The sequence below is a fragment of the Rhipicephalus sanguineus genome, chromosome 11, assembly GCF_013339695.2.
Source record: "Rhipicephalus sanguineus isolate Rsan-2018 chromosome 11, BIME_Rsan_1.4, whole genome shotgun sequence".
Classification (NCBI taxonomy): domain Eukaryota; kingdom Metazoa; phylum Arthropoda; class Arachnida; order Ixodida; family Ixodidae; genus Rhipicephalus; species Rhipicephalus sanguineus.
The window spans coordinates 49,344,997-49,367,690 of NC_051186.1; the positions used below are offsets into that span (position 1 = coordinate 49,344,997).

The 22,694-nt window shown below is 46.6% G+C and overlaps 1 long non-coding RNA gene across 1 annotated transcript; it reads right to left on the reverse strand.

The window, feature by feature from the left end:
• Positions 1 to 177: 177 nt before the first annotated feature.
• LOC125760364 (uncharacterized) lies at positions 178 to 18,384 on the reverse strand. The gene is made up of 3 exons (XR_007417931.1): positions 18,339 to 18,384; positions 16,381 to 16,562; positions 178 to 223 (listed from the first exon to the last, which is right to left on the reverse strand). It is a non-coding gene; the product is annotated as an uncharacterized LOC125760364 (long non-coding RNA).
• Positions 18,385 to 22,694: the final 4,310 nt, after the last annotated feature.

Here is a 22,694-nt window from a genome sequence, read left to right on the forward strand (position 1 = left end):
AAACGTAATAATGAAAGAACACGTGTACTTTGCTCCAAATTCTGTGCACCCATAATCCTATATGATTATATGGATTTCCGCATAATAATCCGCACGACTTTGTTGCCATACAGTGATTTTTTTTTCATGGCATTTCCCCCAATATTTAAGAATAGCTGCGTTGCAGAACACTTGCCCTCGTCTTCCTTCGCGAGCGGGAGGCCCGTGCCCAGGATGTCCAAGTCTGCAAATAACGCAATATTTCGTTAGTTAGTTAGTTAGTTAGTTAGTTAGTTAGTTAGTTAGTTAGTTAGTTAGTTAGTTAGTTAGTTAGTTAGTTAGTTAGTTAGTTAGTTAGTTAGTTAGTTAGTTAGTTAGTTATACACGAATGTACAGACGTGTGCACTGTTAAAGGGAACACTTGCGTGTGGGGCATGCCCGGATTTCACTCTCTTGCAAAAGCATAGTGGCTTAGATTTGCATAAGACTGCTGGCGCTTGACAGTTCTGACTTCCTTTTGACAAACTAGCGCCGTGCATGAACGATCTTTCCGCATCCACTTGCTGTTAGAGAGCCAGCAATATGAAAGGTGCTCATTGTTCCCTCAAACAATGGACCGCACTGTACAAAAGCGAGCGAAGTTTCACCACAGCGCTCCTGCCCCTCCCCCCCCCCTCCCTCCCCGCATTGGTCATGTTCGCAAGAAAACGGATGGGAAAAATTTACGCATATCCACGAAGTAAATGATGGATGGATGGATGGATGGATGGATGGATGGATGCTATGAGCGTCCCCTTTATAACGGGGCGGTGACAAGTGTGCCACCAGGCTCATTTAAAAAATAATAATAATAATGTTTCCCTTTTGTCTTCTTTTTCTTAATGTTGGCCTAATGTCTCTACTTCAATTAAATCTATTACACTACAGGAAAAAACGTAAATTCTCAGCCCAGTTCTCTGTCCTTTACGGCAGAATGTCCTTATTTTTTTCCAATATTTATTTTTGTCCTTTCTCTCTAATTTTCTGCCACCAGTACTCTAACCGTCTCTTACTTATTTCAATCGCGGGTGTATTCAGCTTTCCATTGTTGTCCCTAAAACCCAAGGCTTCATGTAGGCTCGTGCACAAACGTACACCTGGGCGGATATCTCCACATTCAATCAGAACATGCTCCGCCGTTTCCTTATCTTCCCCGCAGCATGTGCATTATTCTTCTTCTTTACTGAATCTCGCTTTCTAACTACCCGTTCTAAGGCAACCCGATCTCGCTTCAAACAGTAAAGCGCTTCCCTATGAATTATCGTAAAATGCCCGTCTCCTTATTTCATTTTTGCCCTTTCGATAATTATTCAAGGCCGGTTTTTTCTAGCTAACATCCAGTAACACCTTCTCCGCCTCTCTGACTTTTCGTTTAACACTCTTGGTTGACATATTGCTTACACTGCCAGCCGTATGTTTACTAGTAAGCCTCCTAGTTCTTTTTCTCCAGTGTGTGTCCACGTTCTTCCTATGCAAATAACGGAACACCTTCTCTGCCCATCTACTCTCCTTCATATTCCTTAGCCTTTCCTCGAACCTTATTTTTCTCTGAGCTTCCCTCGCCTCAAAACGTGTCCATCCCATATCGCCCTTCACAGCCTCATTTGTCGTCTTCTCCTGAGCACCCAACGCGAGGCGTCCCACGGTCCTTTGATTTACATCTATTCCCGATTGCACCTCTGCCCTCATGCACACCACTGAGTTCCCAAAAGTAAGCCCCGGAACCATTACACCTTTCCACAGACCTCGAAGCACCTCGTACCTATTGTATCCCCACAACGCTATGTGCTTCATTATTGCAGCATTCCTGTTTCCTTTTGCTGCCGAGGCTTATTCCTGTACCTCCATGTATCTATCACTCTCATTTACCCATACTCCGAGGTACTTGTATTAGCTTACCCTCGGTATTTCTTGGTCTCGTATTGACACCGTCTGATCACAGGGATCACTGAATACTCTCAATGCACACTTCGTTACACTAAATCCTAGTCCAAGAGTTTCACCTTCCCTTCCGCATATATCCACCAGCCGCTGTATATCATCTCGACTGTCCACAAATAAGACGACATCGTCCGCAGAAAATAAACCTGCAAGCTTCTACTCAATCATCGCGCCGCCCTGTTTGTGTGCCAGATTAAAACCAATGTTGCTACCTTCTAGCGCTTTTTTCATCCTCACCATGGACAGCATGAATAACAGCGGGGACAAATGACATCCCTGTCTCAGCCCCTTGCTAATCTCAACGTTCTTATTGCTATTCACTCCTTCCCATACTATGCAAACTGATGATGCAAACTACACCTTCTATGCAAACTTCTATGCAAACTGATGATGAGTGGGCGAAGCACTGCAGTGGCGTAGGCAGAAATTTTTTTTTTGGGGGGGGGGAGGGGGGGGGGGGGCGTCCTTGATCTGACGTGAGATCCGGGCAGGTAAATGTGGTCGAGTGTCATTTCGTTCTCTGTAACACATGGCAGAAAAAAATTTCCCCCTGGCTACGCCACTGAGCACTGGGGATCGTTCGATAACAGTGAATCTCCCGTAACATTGCCCACTCGCGCATGTAAATGAGTGACAACGGATGTGTACAGTTATGGGTTTTTTTGGTCATAACTCGTATGTCGTGTTCAGTTGTGGATTCCGTTTTGCCTTCATTATTACTGCTTTGTGGTCCGTGAAATGTAGAGCCAATGGTTCTACGATCGGATCTAGCCTGAAGTTTGCAAAGACGAGGTCGCGCGGCGCCGCGCCCGAGAACGGTCTATTTTGGGACCATGTGCGCGCTACGCGCGCTCTGTAGACGGTTTTGCGCATGTTGTCACCTGTTAATCGATGCGCTTGTTTTCCAGCAGCTTTCGAGCGGCGCCGCGCCGAGTACGGTCTATCTTTAAACCACATTCGCGCTATGCTCGCTCTGTACACGGTTTATGCACGGCTGTTTTGCACCTGCGCTTCGACTGTAGACTACGGCGGACGGACGGACATTGTAATGTCTTAAGGTGCTTCGCCCCTAAAAACGAAAATGAAGCGGTGATGTGCTCCTCAATGGAGCCTGCCTTTGGTCTCCAGTTTTCTAGGTATAAAGGTGGGACGTTAACAGTCCTTTGTCACACAGCCTTGGCAATTAGAGAGCAAGAACCTGCAGAGGAACAGCAATCAATCATAGTCTCATACTCCCAAGAAGCGTGCTGACATTACATGAAACGGACGCTTACCCTCAAAAAAATCATGAAAAATGATGGGAGAGAAATTAACCAAGAAACACCGGCTAATCGGGTACCCAGTAGAGGCCTGCCTGGAAGGGGATCAGAGAGCGGACGCTTTAGCCCGAGATCTGACCAACCGAGCGGAGCGTCAGCCTCCCACAATCGAACCCCACTTGTTGGCCCCAAAAGATATCCTCGCCCGCCTGCGGAGCACACGACAAAAATATAGCGTCACCCATAAATCCCTTGAAGGGGAAGACGCTATGGACCCCCGCAAAGTACAGATGGGAGCCTTTTTTTTTCAAATTTATGGTGGCTGAGTAAAAAAAAATCCCAGCATATCCACGGAGTGAACGATGATGAGTGGGCGAAGCTGCGGAGGTTTATCGGTAAACCGTGAATCTTCCGTGAATTCTGTCCAGTACATCATCACCGACGTGAGATCGGGCGCGTTTATACTAAAGGTTCGATGAGTTATGACGACTTGCAGCTCACTTTAATTTTACATGTACGCTGTGAATTTTCATTGTTTAGAAAACCATTGCTTTAGAAAACATCTGGCGTCTTTCGTTAAGCAGCTGGCGTCTTTTCGTTTTGCTTTAGAAACATCTGGCGTTCTTTCGTTTTGCTTTTACAAAACATCTGGCGTCTTTCGTTGGTTTATTTCATCAATCAACGGCGTTTTGAACAAAATTTTTATTGTTTAATCACGCACAGGAGAAATCTCACCAGGCAATACCTTGGAGGTAAACAATGGCTGCTAATGGGAATGAGAGACAGAAGAAGTCGGCTTTTAGCTAACACTTACACTTCTACTTCTACTAACGTTTCCTACTGGAACATGCCAATGGCTGCTAATGGGGAATGAGAGACAGAAGAATTCGGCTTTTAGTTAACGCGCACGCTGCGAATTTTTTATTGTTCAACAACGCACAGGAAAAATCTCCCACCGGCACCACCTTGGAGGTCAAGGTCTGGTACTAGCATTACGACTGGTTACGCACTACTACGACTACGAGGGACGAACGGGTGCCGCCTTAAGGAGCTTCGCCCCTAATATATCTTGCATTGTACCGTGGCCCAATGTAAATTATCCTACGTTATACCATGACGCGTGTCCGTGGTGCGGCGGTTTGCTAAGATTATACCACATCTCATGGGAGTGTGGCCGAAAGCCAGAGAATTCAAAAGCATTTTTAGGCAACAACCTTGTAAACAGTTCGGAGCAGTGGGAGACGGCGGAAGCCAGTGAGGCCCTGGACTTGGGGCCTCACACAACATGCTCCTGGATCCCTCTTTTTCTACCCCTTCCCTTAAGATAAAGTTTTGCTCTTCTTCATCTGACAGTTCTCGGCATGCAACATCACGGGTCCTCCACCGCCATTATTGTCAAATACTTGCATGGTCATAGTAGTGTGCTTTAAACAATGACGCGACAGGTAAAGGTATGGGACAGACTTGTGGCCCCCATTACGCGATTGGGCGGGGGGGGGGGGGGTCCCTCCCCTTTGCGCATGCCTATGCATGTAGAGACGTCGGATTCGTGCCCCCCCCCCGGCCCCCCTCAAATAAAACCCCATTGTCTACGTCCCTGACCGGAAACCCATTTTTCGCATGCTTTTTTTGCACCAACTTTGATTTCCCTTTATTTCATAACCACTACACCTGAATTTATTAAACTGCGAACGACCCCTGAGCCCATCCTTGGCTTCGCTCTACGTTGTCTTGCAGTATAACTGAAATTTGGGCGAGTTGTTGGTCCATGTTCATTGCGCAATTTCAGCACGCACTAGAGACAAGGACGCTGTGCTGGGAAACAGACATACACAGGCCATATAAATTATTCACAGATGTGTGTCCCTGACCTCTCTCAGAAACGTACGACAGCTCCACTAATGTGAAACCTGAGGAAGTGCGTCGCACGGGCCACCCAGCGGTTCCCGTTCGTAGAGTTCCCACTGCTCCGTTTTACCATAGTAAGCATCAGGTAAGCATCTAGGGTTTCCCCGGCACGAGTAGAATCTTGTTAGGGAGATTCGCAAAGTCGGTGTGCGACATGCGCGCTACTTTTTGCTGCGCTTTATCTACTTCCTGCTTGTTACGGCAGTTGAGATACGCGTCGTCTGCAGCGAGTTCCGTCAGGTTATTGTTTTCCCATCAGATGTAGTCACGTAGCGACGACGCAGCGCCGACATAGAGGCACCGCAGGAGGAGGGGCATTCTCTCGCTCGGCGAAGCGGTGGCGCCCTCTCTTGCGCCTCGCCAGAGTCAGCCCCGTGTTTCCGAAACGTTCTAACGATTTTAAGTTAATCAATGCGATTGCTTCTTGGCTAATTCTGTTAATTATATTATTTTAGACCTTTTTTGTTCATTTTAACCCGGGTTTGAGCATTGCTAGCCTTGTTGTTGCTTGTATTAGGCGCTTTACTGCGAGCGTGATCACGCCACATGAGATGAATGAACGACAAGCCGATACCCTAAAGTGCTCCGTACTTAAAACCGAGTGCTCGTTTGTCCAGTACACTGAGTCTTTGTCTTCTGTGCGCACTGGAGGTAGTTTGTACAAAATGTCACCTAACGTTGTCGTTTGAAAGGCGGCCTTTGTCGTATCTCTTATGTATAGGTCATTCTGAAGGGGATTTCGCGTCAAAGTTCGAGAAACATGTCGATACCGATCTCCAGAACGACTAAAATCTGGAAGCCGATTCTGAAATATGGAGCTTTTGTTTCACGGTTATGTTTCAACACATGGTGACCGCATGGGGTGCATCACGAAGAAAACAGCTTGACATCAGTCCCGTCTGTGTAGTTCATGAACATTCTTGTTAAGCAAATAATAAAGTGATATGCATAGAGTTTCTTACAATAATCTAGAGAGGAAACTCTCTAGATTATTGGAGGAAACTCTCTAGTTCAACCGCCATGGGAATGATGGGAAGTACAGGCTTCGGATTGGATTGCGTTAACTAACGAACTGTCTACGGATCTTTTTCCACAGTTTCAGTTTCGTTCTTCGCGAGGCCTGTGTAGTGGGGTGCATTGCAAAGCACTCAAGCAGTGCCTTTGTTGTTCAAAGAGGCTGAAGACCGCTAGAACTCTTGGTTTGCTGCGACGTTGCAGCTCTACAGGTTGTATATGACAGTTTTAGCAAAGCGTCGTGCACTCGCCGCTGCGCACAGATGTAGCGTCCCATGCCAGTGCAGAAAATTGCGTAGAGTTCACGTTTTGTGATATGCGCTACTTGTCAAAACTCTTTCAAATCGACTGCAAAACGACGGCGAAGCTAAGTAGACGCACCGTCACGCTCCTCTTACTTGACTTCACAACAAAACGAGAGATGTGTAGCGGCATCTTCATCACCGCTCACGATCATCATCACCATTTTACCACTTACGCGCCGCGCCTCTCGCGCAGCTAATGCTCAGAGCACTCAGAGCTCGAGGCGCGAGCAGTAGAACGTGCTCACGCTCCTGGAGGCTGGACGCCGGCAGCCGCTGCCGCTCTGCTCGTACTAGGGCCTTCGAATAAAGTGGCGAGATTTCGGCACGGCCACTTCGGCCGCCTTCACGTCTCACTCTCGCTACAGATGCGTTGGGTGCAGGCCACTTGGACAGACGCATCTGTGCATCGCAGCAGATGATACGTTAAGTGTTTCTCACTCAATACGCTACTGTTATTTCCATAAATAGAAAATGCGTACTTTCGAGGGAAAGACAAGCGCGCTTGTTTTAAGTGTTGTAAAAAAAAATAATTCATTATATTGTGATGCCAAATCTGGAACACAATTGCAGAGCAATGCATACCCTGGTGGTTGAATTTGTCCAAGTTTCAGTTCCATCTCACGGTCACGCAAACTTTTTGCAATAAGTTTTACGTACAAAAGAATGATGCAAGTTTTAATTGGAAAGAGCTTCACATCGCTTTGTTTTACACTCGGAAAACAAGCGTCGCGAATCTCAAGAACCTAATCCATCCGAAGCAAATCCGAAGCCTGTACTTCCCATCATTCCCATGGTGGTTGAAGCGCCGCTCAAGGAGCCCGCGTAGACAGTAGCGCCAGATTCCCCTCTAGGTATTATTGTAAGAAACTCTATGGTGATATGAGACGAACACAGTCATGTAGTCATGTGAAGGCCGCGGTCAGTGAGGATATTGAGACCCCTGGACTATAAACTGACGTTACGAGCCGGACGGCCGTGATGCTGCGGACGGAGAACGTGGCAGAGAACACGAGAGGTGCTATTAGGGGCGAAGCTCCTTAAGGCGGCACCCGTTCGTCCCTCGTCGTGCTCGTAGTAGTGAGTAACAAGTCTTACCCTTTGACCTCCAAGGTGGTGCCGGTGGGAGATTTCTCCTGTGCGTTGTTGAACAATAAAAAATTCGCAGCGTGCGCGTTAACTAAAAGCCGAATTCTTCTGTCTCTGTAGAAGTGTAAGTGTTAGCTAAAAGCCGACTTCTTCTGTCTCTCATTCCCATTAGCAGCCATTGTTTACCTCCAAGGTAGTGCCTGGTGAGATTTCTCCTGTGCGTGATTAAACAATAAAAATTTTGTTCAAAACGCCGTTGATTGATGAAATAAACCAACGAAAGACGCCAGATGTTTTGTAAAAACAAAACGAAAGAACGCCAGATGTTTCTAAAGCAAAACGAAAAAGACGCCAGCTGCTTAACGAAAGACGCAAGGTGTTTTCTAAAGCAATGGTTTTCTAAACAATGAAAATTCACAGCGTACATGTAAAATTAAAGTGAGCTGCAAGTCGTCATAACTCATCGAACCTTTAGTATAAACGCGCCCGATCTCACGTCGGTGATGATGTACTGGGCAGAATTCACGGAAGATTCACGGTTTACCGGTGAACCTCCGCAGCTTCGCCCACTCATCATAATTCACTCCGTGGATATGCTGTGATTTTTTGTAGACATGAGTCCGCTTGTTTTAACGCGATAGCGTTAGAGAGCTCGTGTCGCAGAAATTCCGGTGTCGGCGTCGGCACCGTTGGTTGTGAGCGGAAAATCGTCCGTGACCGAAAAATCGAGAAAGAAGCAAATAAAATAAAGAATAACATGTTCGGTCCCATTGAGAATCGAACCCGGGCCGTTCGCGTGGCAAGCAGGTACCCTACCACAAAGCCACAATGTTAATTACGCCTGCTTCGGAAAAAAACACTACATAAATGCCCTGTAGTGAAAGGAGTGCACTTAACGCATTTTGTTCGGCAGGTGTCACGACGAAAACGAGCCCATTCGGCGATTTGTAGGCGCATTCGCGAGGCCATCAAACTACGTCGAAAAAGGCCGGGATAGTGCAGCCACGGCCGCTCGATCTCCCCCCTTCGGTGCGGCCCGCCGAATGCCCCTCTCCGCCTGTGAAAGCGCTAGTTCCCTTTCAACCCGCTGCGTCGGCTATGGCGCTCGCTATCGGCGACGCGGGGGTTTCTCCCAAAGCTCCCTTCAGCCATAGTGAGCTATCTGCGCTGGCAGTTTCATGTGGTTCTGCTCAGTGTTTTCTCATGCTTCGCTTGAGAAGCTCTCATTAACAAGCTTACTCACTTTAGCTGGAATAGAGGCAGATGACTGGCTGAGACATATTAGCGCAATAATGAAAGGACGAACACAGGAAAGAAGACGAAGACAAGCGTTACTTCCACCAACTGTTTATTACCAGGGAAGGGTTCCTGATATATATTCTTTCGTCCCGCATGCGCATACAAGAATAAAATAACACGTATACACCATAGGCGTTGGCGCATATATTCAAACTAGGGGTCCAGCAAAGCGATAGAGGGCTCACTTTGCTGGGCTCCTAATTTGAATGTATACGCAACCGTCTCTAATGTGCACGTGTTACTTTATTCCTGCATGCGCATGCGTGACGAATGGATATATATGAGGAACCCGGCCTGTCCTGCTAATAAACAGTTATGAGTAACGCTTGTCTTTGTCTTCTTTTTTCTTTATTGCGACATAGACCTCTAAGGCATAATATTTTGTGTGTATATGTACGGCGTTTTTTTTTTCTAAAGGAGCCAGCTCCAGAAACCAAAACTGGGCTAAATTTTACGGGAGCGTAAAGCGAGCCTAAGCATCTTCCATTTTTAAACAATTGTAATCGAAATGGGGCAATTCCTGACCGTAACGAGAACTCAAAAAGGCTGTTTAGAATAAAGAATAAGCCAAATCCTGCATCTGTTTGAATCAAACTGAGCCAGATCCACTAAACCAGTGATGCGTCAACAATCGTGACCAAAACAACCAACATGGAAGCATCCAACCTATTTCATTTGTGTTCTTTGCTATAGTGCGTCCGTTCCAGAATTGGTTTTTCTTGGACGAGTTGGTATACTTACTCAAGGACATGAAGCTGTTGGGCAAAGCTCTACTATAATGAGTAAGAGGCCGACTTTCCTACTTTCTGCCTCTTAGTGTTTCTTTTTGAGTTTTGCGCTACAGTATCATGTTCTTCTTTCGCTCCAAGACAGTACATTTGAAATAGAAGACAACTGAAATGAAGATATTGGTTAAGAAGGAAGGCCGCTTGGGCTAGTTGGTATGTCATGATGAATGCTACAGCACGAACTGAGAACTAAAGGACAAGGATACAGACGAAGGTGAGCGTTAACTTCCAACTGAGTTTATTGTACAGAATACGAAGATATTTACCTAAAAAATCACAAAGAACAACACGTGACAAATGACGAGCAATGCAAAATTATACTGGGCACAGATCTATCCTTTGAAGAAGGAGAAGTGATCCGAAATTGCACGGCATAAAACGAGCTAAGGAGAGGAGCTGAAGCATTTTCTGAAGGCCCCAGCATTGTATTAATAATGTTATTGTAGATGATTAAGACGTAGTGGCTTCAGTGTCAACCGAGGTTTAATGTGTATTTTATTTATAAAGGCACGAGCGAATTTATTTGCGCGTCGTGCCGTATTTATTTCCGTGACATATATCATGGTATGACATGATTCGGACAAATATTCGTAAATAGTCTCAGATACGCATGATTTATTACTCAGTTGTTGCAGGATTTCACAAGTGGAGGACTTTGCGGGAAAGTGGTTTCCGAGAAAGTTTGAGAATGTTTCTAGCGAGCTGCTAATATGTCCAGACCAGTTGGCCAAGAATGGACTCAGTAGCTTTTTGATAGAAAGCTCGGACTTTTAAACCAAAGAGCCGTCCATAAAAACAAAATTGCATCCCATGCTTACCGCCCGACGGCAGGACACGACTGTCACAAAATAGGGAGGATTAGTGGGGTTAGACCTTCGCGTGAAGCAGTGCAAGCAGGTGCAAAGGCGATTACTTCGCCGATGTGCAGCGCCCTCACCTCCCGTCGTGGCCAGTCAGTCAACTTCTCCTTTCACGCGCGCTCTTTTGTTCGGGAGACGAATCGGCAGGCCGCACCAGAGGGGAGAGATCGAGCGGCCGTGGTGCAGCCATCGCCGCTAAATACACACACGAACTTTCAAACAGCTCTAAAAATGGACAACTGTGTCCATCTAGCGGAAAACATATCAAGCCAACGACAGCAAACGTTAGATAATGTGCTTCTATCTGTGAGGCATTGTGAGAAATATGTCTCGACTCTATATGGCCTCCGAGATGGCGGGCGTGCAGCGTGTATCTTGGAGGCCATGCGACCCTTGGTTTAGATCAAAAACCTGTACAATTCGCACGCGCGCGAGCGTGTCTGTGTGCGTGTGTGTGTAACAATGCACATTAATAAGTATGCACGTAGTGGTTGAAGTGCGCACTAGGGGACGGATGTCGCTATCGCGTTCAACTCTTAAAGGCGAAGCTTAAGGGTCCCTCAAATTTTTGTAAGCCCTATGTTAAAAGATGTGAAGGAATCTTGAAGCATAATATCATCAGATTTTTTCAAATCCTTTCGTCTGCAGAGAACATTAAACATTCTGGAATAGTTTGCGACCCAACCAGAGCAAGCAACGCGGCTTTTCGGAATAGCGTATGCTCCCACTATAGTGTTGTACTTGGCTCCATTGTCGCTATGGCTTACTTCCATTTGTGTTGAAGTATGAGGATTTGGGCCCCAACAAGAAGATTGCGAGCGACCAGCACACCAGGGTGCATGCGCTGAAACCAAGCCGTTCTTGTGCTCGCGTTGACCCAGCGCCCAAAAATCGGAAACTAGCGTGGGTCTACGAGGCATTTTGGGTCGCCAGCGAGACGACGCAGTATGGCCCGCGTCTCACATGATTTCAATTTCGCCACGAGTGGCGCCCGATGCGTGTGATTCAGTTCTCGAATTCTGCTGCTCCACCGAAAGCAAGAGCACTCCATCCAACGCAGCTTGTGGACCCAATGTCTTCGGTCCCCAATTCTCAAACTCTGTTATGGCGAAAGTGTTACATGTCTCATAAGTAGGACTCCGCGTGCTAGATAAATCCGAAAATATTTTATAAACACTCGGCGGTAAAATTTTTGACAATTCGAATTTATCCGATAAACGTCGACTTAGCGGCCTATAGACCCTGTTCTGTTCTTCATCGAAAGGGTATGTTCTAAGCGGTCATTGACACATCGGCCGGTTTGGCTTATATAAACTTTACCTCACGTCAACAGTATCGGTAGACCTCACCCATCATTATTTAGGAAAGGACTCGTCGCGCGTAGAGCGAGAGACGTCAACGCAGGCGCGTAGCCACCCCCCCCCCCCCATCGAAATTTTGATGACAAATGGTGTTTTATCGGAAATAAATCATGAAAATAGGCGTTTTTCTCAAATATTCAAGGTTTTCAGCAAATGGACCCCTCCCCACCCCCCACCCCCCCAAAAAAAAAAAAAATTCCTGGCTACGGGCCTGCGTCAACGTATAGGGCCTCTGGGAGCGCGAGCCGACGTCTTGATATACGATCCACTGGGGCGCGCCAGACGACGTCGAATATACGTATGCTTTAACATACGAATATGCAACAAGCTTTAAGATTGTAATACGCACGAACGTAGGTGTTTTGTGTACAAGTATTTGTGCTTGCATGTATGTGTGTTTGTGCGTTCAAACCTTCCAGACAACTAAAATACGTTCGTGTGTTCTGAAGTTCTCGCGATCAGATATCATTTCATCTAAGATATTAGGGTTGAGAATAATTGAAAACTAAACTCCGAATTTCGGAGAATTGGGGATTTACGAAAAAAAATGGCGAAGCTTGCACTAAGTCGCGCAAGGCTCGAAACAGTGAAACTGGACGATTCTGAAGGCTAATCTGGTTGCTTCTAGGTTGTTACTAGGCTTTAGCTAGGTTAGTCACGACACGGATGTCCAAACTCCAGAACCGAGCGTTCGCACCTCTCATAGAACGACCCTTTCTATATCTCTCCTTTTAGATGCGAAGCATCTTATGGCGGAGCTCAAACCGGTGGTGGTGGTGGTGGTGGTGGTGGTGGTGTGCGGCGTGACCACCCTTACTGCGCATGCGCAAACCCTCTCCACACACCTCCTCCCCACTCCCCCTCTTTACTCCCCTCGCTCCCCCTCTGAAACACGGGCTCGACATGCCGAAACGCTGCTTCGCATCGCCTCATGGCCCCCTTTAGCGGGAGATGGTGTGCCCCTCTCCTTCGCAACGCCGCGATGAGCGCCAGCGCATTTTCTCTCTCTTTCTACCTCTTTATTTCTCTCTCGATCGTTCTATTTCTTTCTGCCTCTCTCTCTCTGCTTCTTTCTCTCTCTTTCTGTGTTTTTCTTTCCCTTTCTATATTTTTTCTCCTTATTCCCATTATTTCTCTCAACTTCTCTCTCTCTCTCTTTCTTTATATAGCCTTCTCTCTCTCCTAGTGAACCAGTGGTGGGTAGTGCGATTTGCCCAATTTCTGTGGCACATACCCCTGATGATAGCCATTTCTTGGGCTAATTCTTGCCTTCTTCATTTTTAGTGGACCAGTGGCGAGTAGTGGGATTTGCCCAATTTTTTGTGGCACATACCCGTTCATGATGATGACAGTTTTCCGATAGGCCGCACAAATTGCGGCTAGCTTAAACAGTGTCGCTGTTTGTTTTTTAAATGCGAAGCATTTCTTAGCGATCCCTAGGCACTTTGAGCGTTTCTATCTATCTATCTATCTATCTATCTATCTATCTATCTATCTATCTATCTATCTATCTATCTATCTATCTATCTATCTATCTATCTATCTATCTATCTATCTATCTATCTATCTAGCCGCCCACGCCTGGGTAGGTAGGTAGGTAAACAACTTTATTGATTCGTGAAAGAATCATGTGAGGGGGGGGGGGGGGGAAGCGGAAGCCGGACGACGATGAGCCCTCGGGCCGCTCTAGGTGGCCGGACACTTCTGTGCTTCGGCGACCCCTCTGGCCCAGCCCACTGTCCGGAGCTGTAACTCCGGTTGCGAGCTGCGCAGAGCAGCCTCCCATCGCTCCTGGTGTTCTGACCCTTGCCACGGGGGCTTGGGTTTGTTTGGGCAATTCACAAAGACGTGATTGAAGTCGGCTCTGGTGCTCGGACACAGGTTGCAATGAGGAGAAGTTTCGCCGTGCGTAATAATGGAGAGAAGGAAAGGAGTCGTGACTGTGGCCGTTTGAAGTCTGCGCCACAAAACCTGGTCACTTCTGGAGAGAGATTTATGTGGTGGGGGATACGTTAGGCGAGAATTTCGGTAAAAGAGTGTGATGTCGTGGTAGCTGAGGAGTCGATCCCTGGCACCGCGAAGCGAAGGCAGGTCGCTTTGAGCCCGGTTGACGAGTACTCGGGCTTGGGTGTGAGCGGCAGTGTTGCCTGGGTGTCCACTGTGCACAGGGACCCAGAGGAGAGTGATGAGGCGATCAGGCGGAGGAGATAACTCATTCTAGCTGCCGGAGAGTGGATTTTGAAAGTGGCGAAATTACGAATTGCAGTTTTAGAATCAGAGAAAATATACTCAGCGGAGGAGTGAACAATTGCTAACGCAATTGCCGCTTCCTCTGCTTCCAGGGATTCTGTCGAATTTGGAATGGACGCACTAGCGACCAGGTTTTGAAATCCGTCTACAACGGCTATTGCGAAAGCTGGGTGAACTGCATATTCGGCCGCATCTACGTATACTGCTGGAGAATTAGGAGGGAAGCGCTTGTGAAGAGCCTTGGCTCTAGCTTCCCGTCTCGCTCAATTATGTTCTGGGTGAGTGTTTTTGGGAAGTGGCGGAATGCATAGGTTGCTGCTAACAGCGATTGGAAGTGTGTGCGTGGCCGTGGTATGAACGTTGATTCCAAGTCGGCGCAGCAGTACTTGACCAGTTTCTGTAAGCGACAGCCTTTGATATTGACTGAACAGATGCGCTTCTACGAGCTCTCCCAGAGTGTGCACCCCTAACTGAAGTAATTTATCCGTGGCTGTTGATTTAGGGAGATGGAGAGCAGTTTTATAGGCATTGCGGATGAGTCTGTTGAGTTGCTCGGTCTCCGTGTGATCGCCTCGTTAACTTGGTGCGGACCAAAATTGGCATGGGTGGGTAAAAGGACTTCACGAATATAACAGTGTGGTCGCGACATTAATAACGTGAAAATCCTGTCGCGTACGTCGTGAAACCCTTTCCACCAGACACGTGTGGCACATACCCGTTTACTACGGGCCGCGGTGTACGGGTATGCGCCACAGGTTATTGACAGCTTATATCTACCCAGGAACGGCTATAACAGGCATTGACCATTTAAATGCGAGAGCGTTGAGAAAAACCGGCATCGGCAGCGTTGACCCGATGAATGCAAATATTAATTATTAGGATCCCAGCAGGAATCGAACCGAAGAATTCTGCGTGGCAGTCGGGTATTCTACCACAGAGCCACGACAGGTCTTGAAACTGCTTTGTAAAAACACCTATGCAGTCGTAATGTCCGTGCAACGTCAATTGTGGCTGTGGTGCTTACTATCGAATTTTATAACGAAGCTATAAATGCTACGTATGTAATCCTACGATACGGGCGTGACAACGTCAGGTTAACGTTTGTAGTTCCAGTGTTGGCTCTGCTTGTACAGCAGTCTAATAAACATTACATTTGTATTGCTATGATTCAGCCAGCTAAATTCAAGCGTCGCTCGACCCGGATGAATTCGCTAACGAAGGTTACGTACGATATTCACATCATCGCACCGTAATGTGCAAATCGTTTCGATAAGGCTGGCATATGTGCATGCTACAATTACGTCAGACCACAAGCTACCCTTTAAACGCCAGTGTTGTCGACGTGCCTGGTAAGCTCACGATGCCCACACAACTACTACACTTACAAAATTACGTCGATCCACCCCGTAACGCTTGTCTCAAAGCCAAAAAAAAAAAATGCAGCATAGAACTACTCGCTGGCTGCTTCGCGTGACACCGATTCCCACAAGGCGTGGGATCTAGCGAATTTTTTTTTTAAGACTCCGATAAACGCCGACTAGCATGACCGCATTTCACATGCGAATGGCAGGCGCACCACGGTTCTGTGGGCGGAGTTTACATTTATATTGCTTAGGTTGTAAGTGACTGTAATTTCTTTCTTCGTGGAGACAATCGGCTGCCGCACTTCGCTCATCTGGGTAGGGACCTCTCCTGCCTTCTGAAACTGCTCCCGATTCATATGAAAAGGTTGACATTAACATGGAAAACATGACCTCAACGGATGTTGCATAATTATGTTTATGAAATATATACCGGTTAACATGAAAAATTCGTAAACTGGGATTGTGCTGGAGCCGACGTTTCGACAAGCAGTATACATAGCTTGCACGTGACATCACAGACACGTTCTCTGCGCTGGTTCACAAACATGGCGGCCACCGTGACTTTTTTATCTCATTAGAGTGTCATTTCAGCGGAGGACACCCAGTCGTTCCCTCCCCTCGCGTTCTTTTGTGCTCTTTCCGCTTTCTTCTGTTCGCCAGCTGCGCCAAGGGGGAACGCAAAGGATTGGAGGGGGCACCGGAACTAATCTGATGTCACCGTTTCTTGCTCCGCGCGTTCGAGCAAGAGTTCACCCTGCGTCTCAACCAGTTGGTTCGCAAAGATGGCGGCCACGGTGACGTCAATGCAAGCTAGCCTCGTTTTGGGCCTGTATTGGCGGCTGCGTGACCACGAGACGGTGAACAGACGACAAGCCGGGCCCCTGAAGCGCTACGCACTTAATATAGAGGTGACGAAATTCAACGCACGTGACGTGGTTGACCTGAGCGCCGCGATGGAGGCCAGGATCCCAGCGACGACCACGATGGCGACGAAAGCGCCGCCTATGTAGATGGCCGATTCCGGGATGACTGCGTCGAACCGGCGGTCGCCGCTGCTCAGCTGGTCCTCGTTCAGGCCCGACGAGTCCAGCAGCTGCGTGTCAGACACCCTGCAATATGACGCGCAGAGGCCCAAAAGAAACCAGTGATGACTCTGCATACTTCACACCGCAGGGCCGTAAATCCAGACGAATCACAAGAGTGGACAAAATAAACGGGCATTAAAAAAGAAATTGAATAAGTTGCACTTAAGTGTCAAGTAATTCCAGTATATGATGTTCGAAAAATAAATCTCAAGGAGGTACACTCACAAGGCGTACCCTCCGCCCCCCCCCCCCCTTTCCCTAGCCCGATCACAAGTGGGGTCAGGATACTCCCGCTTGTGATCCCCGCTCCATTTAAGTAACCAAATAAACTTGTCGTCTAATTATATACAAGAGCGAGTGGAGTCCGACGCATATTATGACACGTAAGGCACGTTTTGCTTTTGAATTTTTTTTATTAAGGCGATAGCCTTTCATGGTACTGCAGAAACCATGACGCAAATGACAAACTGGGGACGAGATGAAAACAAAGACAAGCGCTAACTTTCAACTAAGTATTTATAGCAGATCTTGAGTATATATAAGCATGCATCTGAAACTGTAAACGAAAAAAAAACAACGACAGAAACAAGATGACTAATGAGGGGAGAGAGAGGGGGGGGGGTGTCAAAGTCTGCCCCATTCCTCTACTCGTCCGTACACTCTAAGAAGAAAAAAAAGAGCCCTTTGACTCCTTTCGGATGCTCCTGACTTGCCACGTAAACGACTCTCTTTAAAGAGGCACGTAAACTATCTTTGGGGGTCATTGCACTCTCTTCGGAGAGTCGTGTGACTCCCAAGAGAGTTAACGTGGCAAGTCAGGACTACCCGAAAAGAGTCACACATACTCTTTCTTTTTTTTTTTTTTCTTAGAGTGTAGCTCTACCGTCATTGTTTAGAGTATAGCGTTATGGCCACTTAGGTTTTAGAGTGCAAATTGGATTCCTCATAGGGTAGCTCAACTTCCACAAACTCAAAAGCTTATTCGGCGCTGTGAACACAGCTTTCACGCCAGACGTGCCACTTGCTTGCGAAAGCCTTCGAGAGCAAGTGGCACGTTTCGAGGCGGCGGGTTATCGGAAGCATGTCATAGTGTCGGTCGCCGAAAGCCTGCATCGTAGAAGGAAGTCTTGTTTCACGATCGAGAGAGAAACAGAAAGTGGAAGGCGAGAGAGCGAGAAAAGGAAAGAGTGACAAGCAAACGGTGGCTGCAACTCCATGCCTTGGCAACGGTTCGCACAATCTAAAGAAAGATTGGGCAGCGGTCTGGCGTGGAAGTGTGTTCGCAGCGCAAAATAGGCAAGCTGAGCTGCCCTACGAGAAGGACAATCCACCATTTTTTCACGATGCCTCGGCGCATGCGCCCTTCCCCTAGCGGAAAAGTCGCGAAACGTCTCTTCATCTCGGAGGCCTTGCTTCTGGCAATACCGGTTGTCCCAGCTCCCTAAAGCCCTACCAAAACAGCAGATAGCAGCACAGGAAAATTAAAGAGGCCAATTGTTCGGAATCCGCGATATCACGCTGACGTAACAGGCACCGGGGTTTCGGCACCAAATTCAAATATGGGAGTTCAGCTGTGCCCTCCCCCCCCCCCCCCTATTTATTTCTGGTAGTATTCGATACAATTGGGCGGAATGAGCTAGCGAACATGGAACTTCAGAATGTTTTACCGGTACAGGATGATTTTTAATGTAGCGAACGCAGTCTATGAGCAGCTTAGACATTTCAAATTTTGCATCGAAGTGTACGCCGTGCAGCACGCGATCAAGAGCTGAGCAATTTTTATTTTTAGAGAGAACTCACGCTGATGTCTGTGACAGCTGCGACTGGGACAGATCGCTAGATTGCGCTGCAAAAAATGAATTTGAGATTAGAGAGCAAGGCACTATTACAATCAATGTACACGTGGTTCTCTGATAATAATAATAATAATAATAATAATAATAATAATAATAATAATAATAATAATAATAATAATAATAATAATATTAATAATAATAATAATAATAATAATATTAATAATAATAATAATAATAATAATAATAATAATAATAATAATAATATCTGCGGTTTCACGTGCCAAAACAGCGATATGATTATGAGGCAAGGGCTCCGCAAATTTAGACCACCTGGTGTTCTTTAACGTGCTCTGACATCGCACAGTACACGGGCCTCTAACATTTCGCCTCCATCGAAATGCGACCGCCGGGGCCGGGATCGAACCCGCGACCATCGGGCTGCCGCAACCGAGCACCGTAACCACTGCACCACCAAGGCGGACCCACCGGTTACAGGCGCGCCTCTACAATCTAATGACGATCAGACTATAGGAGTCTGCGTTGTATTCAGAGAATGAAGAATGAAAATTGCTTCGAGGGGCACTTACAGTCGTCCATGGCGTCGGATGGGCCGCCCGCTCGCGGCTGCTGAATTCAGGCGCCGGCACCACCACCTCCTTCTCGTCGTCGTTGGTTGGTTGGTTGGTTGGTTGGGTCCGGTGTGGCTCAACCCAGTGTGGGAGATCAGCCATGAATCGCGCGGCCGTAGAACTTGTGAAAAAAAAAAATGCTGGAAAAATAATTTGTAAAAAAGCAAAAATATTAGAGTGGCGATTTTAGTTTCTTCATTTAATGTTAATAAAAGAGAGTTCAAATCATTGTTTACTAATCTCTAGCGAAGTGAAATATAATAGTTATAAAAAAAATAAATAAATAAGCGAAACAATAAAATAATAGTAATAATGATAATAAAAGTATACGTATAAGCATGGCAGTCTCTTTCATTCTATGATAAAAGAGAGAAAGAGGGATGAAGAGGATGGCCGGGAGGTTAACCAGATATAAGTACCCGGTCCCTTTCCCTGACATTTACTTAATGTTCAAATTTACATTAACCGCCGGCTTCTTGGCCAATCCCCCGCTGTTGGTGTGAGCCAAATACACGGAACAAGCAAGCAAGCAAGCACCCGGTTTGCTACCCTGCTCTGGGGTTGGGAAATCGGGGTCGGAAAGGGATCGAATTGGGGTCCGATGGTGTAGAGAGAGAGAGAAAGCAAAGAAAAGAAAGAAAAACGCACACAGAGAGGAGAAAAATAGAGCACACACACACGGAGGAAGGGCGTTATGATTAGAGTCGTTCAGAAAGGCCGGTGGATCGCAAGAAGCGCAGTAGCGCTTGCAGGGCCGTCACCTGCGACGTCGTGTCCTGTCCATGGCGTATACAGAATTCCTTCTCCCGACAGAGTTCGGTCATCCAACTTGTTGAGCGTGTTGCAAAGGGATAATCGCTGTGCACTGTACTGTGGGCAGTCGCAAAAAAATATGTCCATTTGTTTATTCATTGCCGCAGTGGTCACAGACTGCGGTGTCGGCCATCCCAATGTGGAACGCATAGGTGCTGGTCAACGCAACGCCCAACTATAGTCTGCACAAAAGGGTAGCGTCTACACGGCGAAGCCTCGATAGTACTCGAAGACATAAGGTTGGGTCAAATGAGTGCAATCGGGCATGCTTGAAGTGCGGCTCATTCCACTGCGACGTTGTGCATCGACGAGCAAGCAAGCGGAGCTTCCGTGCAGCGTCGGTAAGCGGTAGGTGTAGTTCGTGGTCTTCTGTACAGTCTGAACGGGTAGCTTGATCGGCCTGTTCACTGCTGATGATACCGCGGTTACTAGGTAACCACTGAAATATGACTCGATGTCCTTTCTCAGTTGGGTGGTGTGTTACCTCTGCAGTCTCCAGTGTCAGCTGTTCGTGCGGTCCGCGGTGCAAGGCTGTCAGTATAGAGACTGCAGTGCCGCCTTAGAATCGCAGAAAAGAGTCCACATGTGTGTCGATCGATCAATAATGAATTGTAGCGTGGTACGAAGTTCTGCTGCCGTCGATGTTGTTGGGTGGGATGTCTTGGATTTAATCGTCGTAACCAGCCATGGTATCACGACTGCTGCGGTTGAGCTGTTCGACAGGACATATCCGTCAGTGCAGATGCGTATGGAGTCTTGGTACTTCTCGTACAATAGAAGTGCGCTGTTTAAGAGCGGATGACGGCAAAACTGTTTTTTTTTTTTTCTGGACGATATTTGATTGAGCGAGGCACCATGGATCAGTGAGTCTCTTTACCCACGGACATATCACGCACATATTTTTCCCAATAGTAACCGCGCATGGTGAATCATTACCAACTTCCTTCCCTCCTGCCGGAAGGTGCCTTTATAAAATTAAATATGACATCTGCCCCTGTTGCAGTGACCATATATATAGATGTGCGAAAAAAAAGGGGGGGGCACTGCATTCTGATCGTAAGGGCCTCAGTGGGAGGGGGTCAGGAGGAGCGGTGGGCGCTGCGGTTGCTCCCTTCTCTCCCCCCCCCCCCCCTGAAATGGAATCATCTGCACACTTATGGCAAGGACCAAGTGCCTACGCCCCCAGGGAGAGTAACACCGATACGGAAAGCTGAAGCTCAGGTTTTCGAAAAGGAGGTTTCAGAAATATTTGCCTTTGATTTTCATGTCTGCGACATCTTATGACAAAACAAAAGTGATCTATGGTTTCTGCTTGATTAAAATAGTAACATTGAGGGTAAGGAGCGAATCCATGCCTGTGCAAATAAAAATTTAGTGATGGTATTCTGCATCGCAGTTTAGATCATCTTTCGCGCATAATGTAGCGCGGTTCACTCATTTTAATGCAAAGCATTTTTTATGGGAAGTGAACCCGGGTTACGGTATACGTAATCCATGTTAGAAAAGAAACCGGATCTAGTGTTTTTTCGCAAGCATAAATAACATTTCCGGAGCTGAAATTTGAAAAGAAAAAAAAATCTTGTGATGTAAGGAAGTGTAGGACATGCACACTGGCGTAAATCACGGGGGGGGGGGGGGGGATAAGAGGGGTCCTGACCCCCTTGTGTTCAGGCTGGCGGGGGGCACCCTTTGCAAGCGTCCCCCCTTGAGATTTATCCTTCAAACGCCATATATTTGAATTGCTTGAGAGTTAAGTATAGCGTAATCGGCTTTTTTTTTTAATGCCTGTTTGTTTTGTAGTGTGTAGGCCTGTGTTCAATACCCCTAAGCTGTGTGATACTATCGAAATCGCAACTGCCGCTCAAGCGCTTTTTGGAGAAGACTCAAATAGAACAATGCAATGACATTAGGTGGGAATCCATGCTCGTTTTTTTAACTTTCATTTCAGCATGATTTTAATTTTTAGATAAATAAAAATAAAAACAAAAGTGGTCGCCATGGCAAGATGTGAGTCCCCCCTTGTGATTTTTCTGGATTTATGTCACTGAACATGAAAATCACCCACTGAGACTATAATTAAGACGAAATGCATACAATTAAAAAATTTTCAAAAGAGAATAGTCCGTGCGAAACCTAAAGTATTCATTCAAGCTCTGGCTAATGTTTTGCCAACTGTTGGCTAACATATCCTACTGATGTTTAATGTCAGCTGCCCGCTGTTATAGCCACGTAATAAAGTAGTACATGTCTGCTGCTATGCCTCGTCCTACGACAGTTCACCCTATCTATAGAAAGATCCGCTGCCAATATGGGGAAAAAAAAAAATCAAAGCCAGTTGCAAGGCCGTGAAATCAGAGTAAAGAGTGGAACAGGCAAGCAAGCGACACCACCTGACCAACGCAGATTGACTTTTTCCTTTCTTTATCCCTTGCTACATTTTAGTCTTTTTTTTTTCCTGTCTTCTTTCTTTCTTTATCTTTTTCTATATTAGATTCTCTCCTCCTTTACCTTCTCCTTACCCTGATATCACTCCTCCTCTTTCTTACTTCTCTTAATTTGCTATGTACTCGCTAAACTGTGCTACTATATATATATATATATATATATATATATATATATATATATATATATATATATATATATATATGGTGTGCTTCCTAGGCCATGAGCATGCTGTGCTGTATATGGCTATGCTATGGTGCGTCTCTCACCTCATTTTCCTCGTCCTCACACTTACATCAGCTCTCCTCACCATCCCTTCCCTTTCCCATATACTTGCTAAACTGTAGTATACAAGGCTATGCCATGCTTTACCCTCTTCACTCATTCTTTCCTTCATTCTCACCTTCACATCACTCCTCCTAACACTTACTTCCCTTTCACATCCCCTTGCTATGCTTTACTATGTGTGGCTATGC